Here is a 12,894-nt window from a genome sequence, read left to right as displayed (position 1 = left end):
TCTGGGAGCAGTGCATCACGCCATCGGGGGCTCGCCCGTGTGGCCCACCCCTTGGCACCCCCCAGGGAACCCCCACAGCACCCCCTGGGGCACCCACAAGGAACCTCCATGCCACCCCCACGGCACGTCTGTGGCACACCTCCTCTTGAGCCCACAGAGCAGGGGCTGCGCCTCCCCGGGAGTGAGGGAGTTGTGCGCCTGCAGCTGCCTCTGCAGATGCCTGTTCTCTGTTGCATTTTCCAAAGCAGAGTCCCCAGCAAGGGTCCCCAGAACGGGCGTTGGGAGCCCTGAGTGGTCACTGCAGCGCACTGTGATCCCCGGCCCCCAACACAGTGCTTTGCTCTCAGTACGTGCTGAACAACCATTTGGTGAATTAACGAAGGGCGGGGAACTTGGCCGATACACTGTATGTGTTAGGAAATTTGTGTTGTCACAGTATATATTTGGGATTCAAAACCGGGTAGAAACATGGAATTCTTTGTTTAGAACAAAAATAGAACAAGTCAGCAGGAAAGGAATTGGAGAAGCAGCCGCCCTGGGTCCCGGGGGCCTCCGGCCGCACAGGCGCTGCTGTTCTCAGGGGCTGCAAGGCGGGAAGGTCGGGCAGGAGGAGGTGCAGGAATGAGGGTTCCCCGTTCTAACTCTGCCACACATTCACTATGTGGCCTTCTCTTTGCTCCTGGAGTCCTAATTTTGCAATGAGAAGGCTGGAATAAAGACTCCCTGCCGTTCCAGCAACACGTTCTGTGACTTCTAGAGACAGGGGTCTTCAGCCTGGTGTGGAAGCAGGGCTGTTTCTTGTTTGTTTCATTTTCTGCCAGAAAGGTCTGGGGAGAAACCTCTTCTTCTGCGGGTGGAGGCAGCAGCCCTGGTTCCTTCTCCTGGGGACCCTGGAAGAAGCGTTTCCCACCCAGCTCTGTGGCAGCGCTGGGGTGTGGCCTGAGAGGGACAGGAGGGGTTAACAGAGAGTGAGCTTGGCGCCTGGACCTCTGGAGTCCAAGCCCTAGGTGTCTGCTGGAAAAATGTAGCAGGGAGCCAGGTGACACAGCTGTGTGTGTTTGTTTTTGAGGTTACCAGAGAAACGAGAGGGAAAGTAAAAAAAATAAAGTTTCCACAAAAATCCAAACTGACTTCCAAAGCATCTGAGTGCATGGAAGCGACACAGTCGGCCGCGCCCCAGTCCCAGCGCGCTCTGTTTTGCTGGCGGCCCCTCCGGCCCCCGCCCAGTGTCCACAGGAAGGAGGAGAGGAGCTGGCCTTTCCATGGGGAAAGGGGCCAGGAGTAGTGGCTCCGCATGAAGTGACGGCCAGGGCCAGTGACACAGTGCGCGGACTGTTAGCTCTGAAACCCCACCAGCCACAGGGGGACACCGGCTGCATTCCAGGTGGTTGTGAGTGGGAGGGAAGGTCCCATTAGCACACTGCGCGTCAGCAATCGGGCGGAAGGTGGAGGCTGTGAATTTAAGGGAAAGGCCCACAGCCAGATGCAACCTCCAGTTCATCCAGCAGCACCCACGTCGAGGGTGGAGGAGGTGCAGGCACTGCCAGCGCTCCCAAGCAGTGGGGTGAGGCCGTCTCCCCTCAACCAGGCCCGGAGGAAGGGGCACTGCATATAGGGCCAGGCAAGCGTGCCACGGGCGGGACTCAGCCCTGCTGCTGGCCGGTCACCTGGGCAGTCCCTGGCTCTTGCCTCCCTGTAAAGCAGCTGGGTGGCCCCTCTAGGCCTCGGCGTGTTTATTCCATCTCTCAAGCACCCCCCAGTGCCATCCTCCATGCCTCCCAGAGGAGCAGAGCACCCTCAGATGACAGGCATCAGATGCCCATCACGGGAGACTCGAACAGGCCTCTCTCTCCTCCTCCCTCCCTCCCTCCCTTCCTCTCTTCCTCCTTTCCTTCCTTCCTTCCTCCCTCCCTCCCCTCCCTCCCTTCCTTCCTTCTTCCCTCCCTCCCTCTTTTCCTTCCTTCCTTTCTGCCTTCCTCCCTCCCCTCCCTTCCTCTTCCTCCTTTCCTTCCTCCCTCCTTTCTTCCCTCCCTCCCTTCCTTCCTTCTTTCCTTCCTTCCTTCTTCCCTCCCTCCCTCTTTCCTCCCTCCCTTCCTCTCTTCCTCCTTTCCTGCCATCCTCCTTTCCTTCCTTCCTCCCTCCCTTCCTCACTTCCTTCCTTCCTAATTGAGATAAAATTCAGGATCCATCATTTTAACCTTTTTGAAAGTGTACAGTTCAGCCGCATTTAGTACTTTCACAGTGTTGTGCAACCCCCACCTCAATCCAATTCCAGAACGTTTCATTTCCCCAAGAGGAAACCTCGTCCTCGTGAAGCAGACGCCCCCTGCCCATTCCTCATTCCTCCAGCCCCTGGCACCCCCACCTGCCTTCTGTCTCTGTGGATCTGCCGATGCTGGACAAGTCGTATAAATGAACCCTACAACAGGAGCTGTTTGTGTCTGGACTCCTTCGCTCAGCAGAACTCGTCTCGGCTTCGTCCACGTTGCAGCAGGCGTCAGGACTTCGTCCTTTTTCACGTCTGAATGATACTCCGTTGCATGGATAGACGCGTTTTTTTGGCCATTCATCCACTGGGGACACGTGGATTGCTTTCACCTTTCAGCTATTGTGAAAAAGCTGCTGTGGCCCCCCCTTTCTCTCGAGTCCTATGAAATCAGCGTGAGCAGAGGGAGCAGAGATGGCGGGCGTGACTACTGCATATAGGCACTGATCCTGGATGGGCTCCGGGCAGGGCTGGCAGGACCCTCAGCATCCACTGCAGTTTCCACAACCAGCGAGTGGAACCCACACCCCAGATGCTGCTTGGCTTTACGGGGCCTCTGGTGCCAGGTCCCTGTGACTTCTGAAGGGCAGGGCTCCCTCCTGCTGAGTGCAGGTGACTTGGACAGGCACTGAACTTCCGGCCTCTCTGGGTGGGGAGGTTCTGGCTTCCCCTTCAGGTTACAGGTCCAGGCTGCCTAGCCTCTTGTTGAGCATATGTGGGGTCAGAGGACCTCTGTGGGGCTGTGGGCACATGCGGGCTCCCAGGGTGGGTTGTGGGTGCTGTTAAATTAAGTTTTGCCTGAAGCTGCCCCCATATGTGATGAACTGCAACCTACCTCAGGATGTAAACAAGCTGCAACCTAACTAAGCGTGTTCAGGTGATCCCTGACACTGGTTTGTGATTTTTTTGATTTTTCAATGGGTTTATTGGGGCATTAAATGCATTTTTTGACTCATGATTTTTTCTACTTATGATGCATTTATTGGACCATAACCTTACTGTAAGTTGAGGGGCTTCTGGTATTCTTTTAACAAGTAGCTGAGTTTCAGCCAATCACAGCAGCCAAGCCTCAGCCAGTCACAGGCTGCCAACAGATCAGACCACACCCATATGAGGCAGATGTCCAGCTGTAGCCAATCAGGCTGTTTCTGTGCCTCACTTCCAGGTTCTGTCTATAAGTGCTACCTGCCCATGTTTCTGGGTGGAACTTGCCAAACCTCTGGAGGTTCTGGGTGCTGCCTGATTTGTGAATTGTTGTTTGCACAAGTAAACTGCTAAATTTAATTTGTCTAAAGATTTTTTTAAACAGTGCTTGAGATCTGCAGTTTAGTAGGTGGGAATGGGCCAGGGTCCAGGTCCTTTTTTTCCTGAGTTTCAGGCCAGACCCCTGGCCACACTGCTCTGTAGTCCGGGAGCTGGATGACCCATGGTGCATGGTGGAGGCAGAGCTGCCTGTGTCAGGGTCTGTTGCTGGGGCTTACAATAGCCCATAACTGATGAGGAGTGAGGCAGCCATGGAAGACACAGCAAATAAGGAAACCCTGTGAAAGGCAGTGTCCACCAGGGCTAGACACCGGTGGTCATGCAGCCTGTCTGTCCAACCTGCCCTGTGTGGAATAAGCCAAAAAACAGCCTGAGAAAGGTTCCTAGTGAAATCTCCAGGGTCTTAAGGGTTGAGCCTTAAAGAGTTAGATCCTTTATCCCAAGATTTAGAACAATTCCAAATGCTCGTGTGTTCCTCTGTTCTTCTCACAACTTAATGAGAAACAAATATCACAAACAAACCAATGAGTGATTCATATGACCAAAATGTTGGCTCCACTTAGCTGTCTTTTCTTCAAATGTGCATTTTCTTCTTTTGTAGACAGTGCTCGAAGGGGATGGGTGAAGAGGAACTGAGGAAGGACAACAGGGGATGGTGCTCTGCTGCCTTCAGCAGAGCTTGGCACAGCTTGACCACATAAATGTTTCCGGCCAGACAAGAGGCACTTGCACTTCGCAGCTTCCCACAGAGCTGAACGTTCGATTTCACCCTTTAATGCACATTTCTGGAAACATAGAACTTGAGTCTGTGCTGTATACAGGGAAGCAACCACTATAGCTGGGAGTTAGGGAAATTTCTATCTGGTTTGTAGAAAATCTAAGAATGGCTTACAACGGCCAAAATAGGGGTCGCATATGGGGCCTAACATGGTATGGGAAGGGGAAAAATGGGGTGTAGATGAGACGTCTCCACCAAGGAAGCATCTACACTGACAGCAGTTGGACGGCTTAAGGCAGAGGGTGACCCAAACTCAGCTCTGAGATGGAGCCCAGGGCTCTGGGATTATGGTGGCCCCAGGACAGACCCAGGTCAGGAAGGAGGAAAGTGTATCCTGGTGGGTTCCTCCTCCCCCTGCACAGACAAAACCAATTCACTGAGACCATGGCTTTGCAATAAAGAGCTTAATTAACCTGGGGCTGGCCATGCCATGCGGGAGACAGAGTCACTACTTAAATCAATCTCCCTGAAAGTTTAGAGGCTAGGGATATTCATCAACAGTTTGGGGAGCAGGGGTCTAGGGAATGGGTGCTGTTGATTGGCTGGGGATGCAGTCTTAGGGATGGAAACGGGTCCTTGTGCACTGAGGCCACTTCTGGGTGAGGGCTGCAGTAGCAGTTGAGCCCAGAGTCACGGGTCAGAGTGGGGCAGTCATCAGAAATGCAGGAGCCTGTAAGGACATCTCAAAAGGCCAATCTCAGGTTCTACAATAGTGACGTGATCTGCAGGAGGAAGTGGAGACGCTGCAAATCTTGTGACCTCTAGCATAATGGCTGGTCATCGTTTCTGCCTACATCTTAGCAAAATTCAGGTGCCTCTCATCCTCCTAAGCTGGTGGTCTTTCGTTAGGTTTACAAAGGTGGTTTAGTTTTGGGAAAGGGGTATTATCATTTAAACTATAAACCAAATTTCTCCCAAGTTAGCTTGCCAAGCCCAGGAATGACCAAGGGCAGTTTGGAGGTTAAAAGTAAGATGGGGCTGTTATAATTTTTGCAGAGGTGGTTTCAGAAAGGGTTGGCATAAAGGTCAGAGCATGAAGAGATGCTCTTTCCCTGGAGCACCTGAGCTCAGGAGTCGGCGACACAGCCAGTGCTGGAGTTTCCCTGTCAAACGGACCCTTTCCATTCCCCAAGGATGGAACGTGAGGTCCCCGCCTCTCATTTCTCTTATATTTTTCCCCATGTCTGAAATGTGCCCCAACCGTCGCCATCTGTTTCCAACTCAACCATCTTTCGAGAGCTGGAAAGGACTCTTGCACGAGAACTGTTTCCAATACCATCCAAATTTATGCGGCCTCTTGCCTACTTTGACATAGTGAACAGGGTCTGGCAAACAGCTTCAGAAAAGCTTACTAAACGTTTATTTCAAATCGATTTCCGTTGCGTTGACTTCCTTAAGTGTTCCCACTGGGATGGGCCACCCCATCCTTCTTGAGTCAGAAGTAGAGACTTTCCACTGGAAATCCCCAGAGGACCCAGGCGGCCGAGGGAGGTGGGGGCTGAGCCTCTCCAGCATGACTCACTGTGGTCACCCTGTGACCCACTTCCACTGTGAGTTTTGGCTGAATGGATTCTCATGATCCTTGTTTCACCACAGTCACCCCCTCACTGGAAAAGTAAGGCTAAAGGAAGCCAGTCAGAGCCGAACGCCAAGCTGCAGAACGATGCTTCGGAGGGGGAACAAGAGGAACTGGGGGAAGGGACGGCCCCTCCATGCTGTGGCATGACCTGGGCTGCATTTCTTCTCCAAACCACAATCCTTCCCTAGCTGTAGAACTGCAGGTCTCATGATGAATGGGGACAGACAGCCAGGGTGGGGAAGGGTGGCCTGCCCAGGGCCACCAACACTGCGGGTTGGGAATGGGTCCACAGCCCTCCTCCCTCAGAGCCCTGTGACCGGTACATCAGGAAAAGTGAGGTGTGGGCTCTCTCAGAAGAACTTCTAAAAATGAGTTCTTCAACATGACTTACTAACTTTTTAATAAATACCTTCACCCATGCAACCCTTTAACCTTTAGAAAGTTCTGGATGTGGCTGCTTTGGCGGCCTCTGTGACTGTTGCACCCTGGTGTGTGATATCTCCTTGTGCTTGCTGAAGGCAGGTGGGGCTGGTGAACCCGACTTTCAGTCCGGGGTCAAGAAGCAATCCCTTAAATTAGAAAGACGAAACATCCTGTGACTTTTACAAAACTCAGAGTATGGAACGTACAACTCTACTAAGCAAACATTATGTAAACAACGACACTCTGGATTTTTTTTAACAGCTCCATGTGAGAAAAAGAACAATGAGGAGCATGAAACAACCACATGAACTGTCCACACAGACACTGAGGGACGGGCTCAGGGGAACATCCACATCCACACGACCTGTCCACAGAGAGACTGAGGGACGGACTCAGGCAAACATCCATGACCATACAACCTGTTCACAGAGAGACTGAGGGACGGACTCAGGCAAATGTCCATGACTACATGACCTGTCCACACAGACACTGAGGGATGCACTCAGGCAAACATCCACGTCCACGTGACCTGTCCACAGAGAGACTGAGGGATGGACTCAGGGGAACGTCCACGTCCACACGACCTGTCCACACACACACTGAGGGATGGGCCCAGGCGAGCCTCCATGTCCACACCACCTGTCCATGTAGACACTGAGCAATGGGCTCAGGTGGGCATCCATGTCTACACAGCCTATCGACAGAGCCACTAAAGAATAGGGCTTGGGGAAGTGTTTATGTCCTGGTGTCCTTACTTGTAACCTTGGGTTATTTAAAACTTGGATATGGGCAAGTGGGAAAGAGATGGGGCCATTCAGCATCACACTGGGGTATGGAATGCCAGCTTCTTGTCATGTTAGTGCTGTGGACCTGTGGACCCATGGACTGGTGGACCTGTGAGCCTGTGAATGTGTGGTCCTACGGACCTGTGGGCCTCTGAACCTGTGGATCACTTTACCTATGGACCTGTGGACCTATGAACTCATGTAAGTGTGAACCTGTGGACCTCTGGATCTGTGTACCTGTGAACCTTTGTACTGTGGACGTGTGAACCCATGGACCCGTGGACTGTGTGTGAACCCGTGTACTGCTGGACCTGTGGACATGTGGACCTTTGAGTGTGTGGACCTGTGGTTGTGTGGACCTGTGGACCTGTGAGTGTGTGGAACTGTGGACCTGTGGACTGTGGACGTGTGGACCTGTGGACCTGTGAGTGTGTGGACATGTGGACCATGGACGTGTGGACCTGTGAGTGTGTGGACCTGTGGGTGTGTGGACCTGTGAGTGTGTGGACCTGTGGGTGTGTGGACCTGTGAGTGTGTGGACCTGTGGGTGTGTGGACCTGTGAGTGTGTGGACCTGTGGGTGTGTGGACCTGTGAGTGTGTGGACCTGTGGGTGTGTGGATCTGTGGACCTGTGAGTGTGTGGAACTGTGGACCTGTGGACTGTGGACGTGTGGATCTGTGGACCTGTGAGTGTGTGGAACTGTGGACCTGTGGACTGTGGACGTGTGGACCTGTGGACCTGTGAGTGTGTGGACATGTGGACCATGGACGTGTGGACCTGTGAGTGTGTGGACCTGTGAGTGTGTGGACCTGTGGGTGTGTGGACCTGTGAGTGTGTGGACCTGTGGGTGTGTGGATCTGTGGGTGTGTGGACCTGTGAGTGTGTGGACCTGTGGGTGTGTGGACCTGTGAGTGTGTGGACCTGTGGACGTGTGAACCTGTGGACGTGTAGACCTGTGGAAGTGTAGACCTGTGGACCTGTGAGTGTGTGGACCTGTGGACCTGTGTGTGGACCTGTGAGTGTGTGGACCTGTGGACGTGTGGACCTGTGGACCTGTGTGTGGACCTGTGGGTGTGTGGACCTGTGAGTGTGTGGACCTGTGAGTGTGTGGACCTGTGGACCTGTGTGTGGACCTGTGGAAGTGTGAACCTGTGGACATATGGACCTGTGAGTGTGTGGACCTGTGGGTGTGTGGACCTGTGGACATATGGACCTGTGAGTGTGTGGACCTGTGGACGTGTGGACCTGTGTGTGGACCTGTGAGTGTGTGGACCTGTGGACGTGTGGACCTGTGGACCTGTGTGTGGACCTGTGGGTGTGTGGACTTGTGAGTGTGTGGACTTGTGAGTGTGTGGACCTGTGTGTGTGTGAACCTGTGGACGTATGGAACTGTGTGTGTGTGGACCTATGGACGTGTGGACCTGTGAATCTGTGATGTGTGGGCCTGTGGGGTGTTGGGCCTGTGAACCTGTGTGCTCGTGTTTGACATCATGGTTCATTCAGGGCTCCGGTTCTGTGAAGTTTCGTGTCTCTCTCTAGGAAAGGTGCACAGAAGCACCACGCTGCTGGGCTCAGCTTCTCTGCTGTGCAGGGCGCAGCGTTTTGCCCCACACCCTCCCCGGACAGTGTCTCTCCTGAGGCCCCGCTGTCCCTGCTCCTCCGACACCTCCTGCACCAGCCCTGCCATCTCCCTGCTGAAGAGAGGCTCAGCTGTGTCTTCACCCTGCATTTGGAGAGAGGCATGTTTTTAACTTTTCAAACATTTTACTTTGACACTGAAGATGCACAAGATGTGCAGCCTCTGTGGAGAGCCGATCGGAAACACGGCGAGGCCACATCACCCGCTCGGGGGACAGGAGCCGCGGGACCCACCTGCAGGGAGCTGAGCCCCAGCACCTTCGTTTGGACGTCTGCCCAGCACGGTGCTACCTACCCGGGCTGTGAGCAGGGATCAGACCCCACTCCCTGGGTTTAACACGAAAGTCCAGCTGTAAGTCGGATGGTTTGGATCTTTCCAGTCACAGAAGTCAATTTCTTCAAGGGAGACGTGGAATAAAGCTGGAAGCCTTACCATCTGATCCCACCGCCCTCCCCGACCCCGCCCACTGGGCACCCGCGTGGTGGGGACTCACAGCCCCAGCCCCCTGGAGATTGTCGTGTGGGCGACAGAACTGAGGTGCAGGCAGAGAGCTTTCCTCTTTAATGTCACATAAAGGGAGAAACTGTTATTTTGAAAAGTGGCTGCCGTTTCGCTGACAGCCTGGAGAAGGGTGGGAGGTTTCCTGCAGGGGAGGGACCCCTGTCTGTGGTTGGGAATCGCCTCCCGGAGTTGTGGGTTGTGGAAGCTGAGGGTCTGTGCCTTCAGCCAGCTGGGAGAGTGACAGGGAGCCACAGGCTCGGCCACTGAAGCCACAGAAGTGCTGAGCGGTCGCTGGGGGGCTGTGGTCCTGGGAGAGACGCTGGGAGAGCCAGGCAGTTTCAGGTGCTGGGTGTGTGCACCGTGGTGCGCCCGAGGGCCAGGTGTGGGTTTAGGGTGTGTTACCTTTGCCCACCAGCTGCAGACATCCAGGGCCACTACGGCCACCCCAGCCCCAGCACAAGCGCACCCCCGGTTTGGGGCAAGGGCAGCATGGGGGCTGCCTACACCCCATCTGCCACCCGTCATGGGCAGGGAGGGTCCTGTGTGGTGAGACCTGCAGGCCTTCAGACCCAGACTTTAAACAAACAGAACCAGTGGGCAACCACAGTGCCCACCCCCACGCCCACGTTCCACACGGGATGGAGGTTTGTGAAGGAGCCGGGCGGGAGTGCAGCGGCACAGAGAACCCCGGGCGCGCGGGAGCTTCCATCCAGCCTGCAGGCCCTGACCTCTGCTGCTCCTGAGAAGCCCTGAGGCCGCCCGAGCACTTGAGCTTTCCCATCTGTGCGAGCAAATCGGGAAGGCCACGTTCCCTCCATAAATGGAAACATTTTGAGGGGGCCACAGACCACTGCCAAGCGGCACGGCGATGACTAAGCCCCGCGCGGAGGAGAGGGCGTTGCCTGGCCCGAGTTCCAGGAGCGCGTGGGGCTGTCGGGGCGGGTGCCCAAGGCCTCTCCGAAGGCAGCTGCAGCAGTGGCGATGTACTCACCCCGGTTTCTCAGAGAGGCTTCTGGTAAAAGGCTGGATTTGGAGATTCTCTGTTGGCAAAAGGAAATCCGATGTGTGTCCTCCTCGAAGTTAGGACTGAGGGGCGCTGGCGAAGAGGGAAGGGAAGCCGCCTCCCTGTGGACTCAGACGCGGCGTTTGCAGTCATCACATGCAATCGACTACCCACAGATTTGGTCAATTTAATAGAAAACAGGCCAGGGAGATAATGAGTGTTTTCTAAAATAGTTTTAAATCTATCGCCATGTGAACTCAGGTTTTTAGTTTGAAACCATCATTTTCTTTCTTTTCTGTTTGCCTTCCATTGTGTCCCACTTTGCTCAGGGTTCTGTGGCCCCAGCTCAGGGCTGACATCATCACTGATGGTTGTGCACAAAAGAAACAGCAGACCAAGGCGTCCTGCGTGAAGCGTCCCCAGCTGGAGGGGAAAGGCCGAGCCTTGTGGGAGGGACGCTCCTCGCTGCCGGTGGACACCAGAAGTCTCCGGGCATCTCCAGCCCTGTCAGGCGGTGGGAGGGCGGGCAGTGCATGTGGGTGGCTCTGCCCAGGGTCACTGAGGAGTCCTGGACATGAACCTTCCAGAGAATCAGCAGGCAGGGGCAGGGCCGGGCGCGCACTCCCCTTGCAGAGAGGAGGCACCCGGAGGCCGCCTGCGCTGAGCTGCACCGCGAGCAGGTGCGGGATCCGGGCCCAGTCCTGCCCCACCCGCCTGTGGGCACACAGCTGCACCTCGTTTACCAGCCTCCTCTCTGTTGAGCAGGACCCAGTGATGGGCACCACTTCCAGGCCTGACCCTCGGCCCAGCTCCCACCACGCCCAGCGGCTAATTTTTGTCCTTTTTGTAGAGACGGTCTACACGGGAGTTTCACCATGTTGCCCAGGCTGGTCTTAAACTCTTGGGCTCAGGCAGTCCACCCACCTCGACCTCCCAAAGTGCTGGGATTACAGGTGTGAGCCACCGCGCCTGGCCTATTTTCTTAGATTTATCCCTAAGTAATACATATTCCTGTCCCCACCGCAGGGGGCGGGGGGGGGGGGTTCAAGGAACAGCCCCAAGGTGCTAGGCGGGCAGAGCCATCAGGGCCAAGGAGCCTGAATCCCTGGAGGACCACATGGAACAGAGAGCCTGTCCGGGTCTGGCGGGAGCTGCAGTGAGCCTGTGTGCACTGAGACGGCTGCTACTTGTCCCATCCCAGGGCCTCGTCCCCCAGCTCACCAGGTGCTCCTCCAGCGTCCCCACGCGCTGCCTCCTGGCCTCTCAGTGTGGCCGGCTCAGCACTGCCTGGTGGGGCTCTGGCCACTGGGGAGGCTCTGAGGCGATGTCAGCCTGAGGTCTCCATGGCAGGACTGAGGTGCAATGGCTCATAAGCCCCCAAGGGAGGGTCCAGACCACCAAGCGGTTCTCAGCCCCTTCAGAAGGCACCCAGACTCACAAGGAAAGGCCGAGGGCTTGGGCTAGACCACTCCATCCTGAACCTGCAGGATTCCTGTGCGGGGCAGAGGGAGGCAGGGGGCTGCCTGGGGCAGAGGGAGGGAGGGAGGGAGGGGGCTGCGTGGGGCAGAGGGAGACAGGGGCCTGTGCGGGGCAGAGGGAGGGAGGGGGCTGCGTGGGGCAGAGGGAGGGAGGGGGCTGCCTGGGGCAGAGGGAGGGAGGGGGGCTGCATAGGGCAGAGGGAGGCAGGGGCCTGTGCTGGGCAGAGGGAGGGAGGGGGCTGCCTGAGGCAGAGGGAGGGAGGGGGCTGCCTGGGGCAGAGGTAGGGAGGGGGCTGCGTGGGGCAGAGGGAGGGAGGGGCCTGTGCGGGGCAGAGGGAGGGAGGGGCTGTGCAGGGCAGAGGGAGGCAGGGGCCTGTGCTGGGCAGAGGGAGGGAGGGGGCTGCCTGAGGCAGAGGGAGGGAGGGGCCTGTGCGGAGCAGAGGGAGGGAGGGGCCTGTGCGGAGCAGAGGGAGGGAGGGGCTGTGCAGGGCAGAGGGAGGCAGGGTCTATGTGGGACAGAGGGAGGCAGAGGCTGTGCGGGGCAAGCCAGATTCCATTCAGAGAAGGAGAGTGGCGAAAGGAATGTGTGTTTGGGCCAGATGGGGCCGTGTGGGCCAGGAGCTGGGGATTCCTCTGAAGTCCTGCCAGAGGGGGCTGCAGGGAGGGCTCTAGCACAGACCAGGCCTGGGCACAGACTGACCCCAGGGCTTGGAGGTCATGGGTCAGAGGGGTCAGAGGCCCAGTGGGCGGTGCTGATCCCTGGCCTGCTCCTTTGGGGCCGTCTCTCGCTGCTCCGCTGTGTCAGCGTGGGGCTGACCTGTACATGCATGCCCGGGAGCCCGTCGCATATTCTAGCAGTGAAAGTGAATAACTGGAAAATGAGAAATTTAAAAGGACTTATTGTAGCATCAAAGAAAGGCCTTACAATAGCATCAAAGAAAATGTGTTACTTAGGGATAAATCTAAGAAAATAGGCCAGGCACGGTGGCTCATGCCTATAATCTCAGCACCGTGGGAGGCTGAGGTGGGTGGATTGCTTGAACCCAGGAGTTTAAGCCCAGCCTGGATGAGGTGGAGAAACCCCAGTCTCTACAAAAAATACAAAATTAGCCGGGTGTGGTGGTGGGTGCCTGTAGTCCCAGCTACTGGGGAGGCTGAGGGGGGAGGATGGCTTGAGT

Source organism: Nomascus leucogenys, chromosome 25, assembly GCF_006542625.1.
Source record: "Nomascus leucogenys isolate Asia chromosome 25, Asia_NLE_v1, whole genome shotgun sequence".
Lineage (NCBI taxonomy): Eukaryota > Metazoa > Chordata > Mammalia > Primates > Hylobatidae > Nomascus > Nomascus leucogenys.
The sequence above is the reverse complement of the archived record's forward strand: the minus strand, read 5'-3'. Positions refer to the sequence as shown.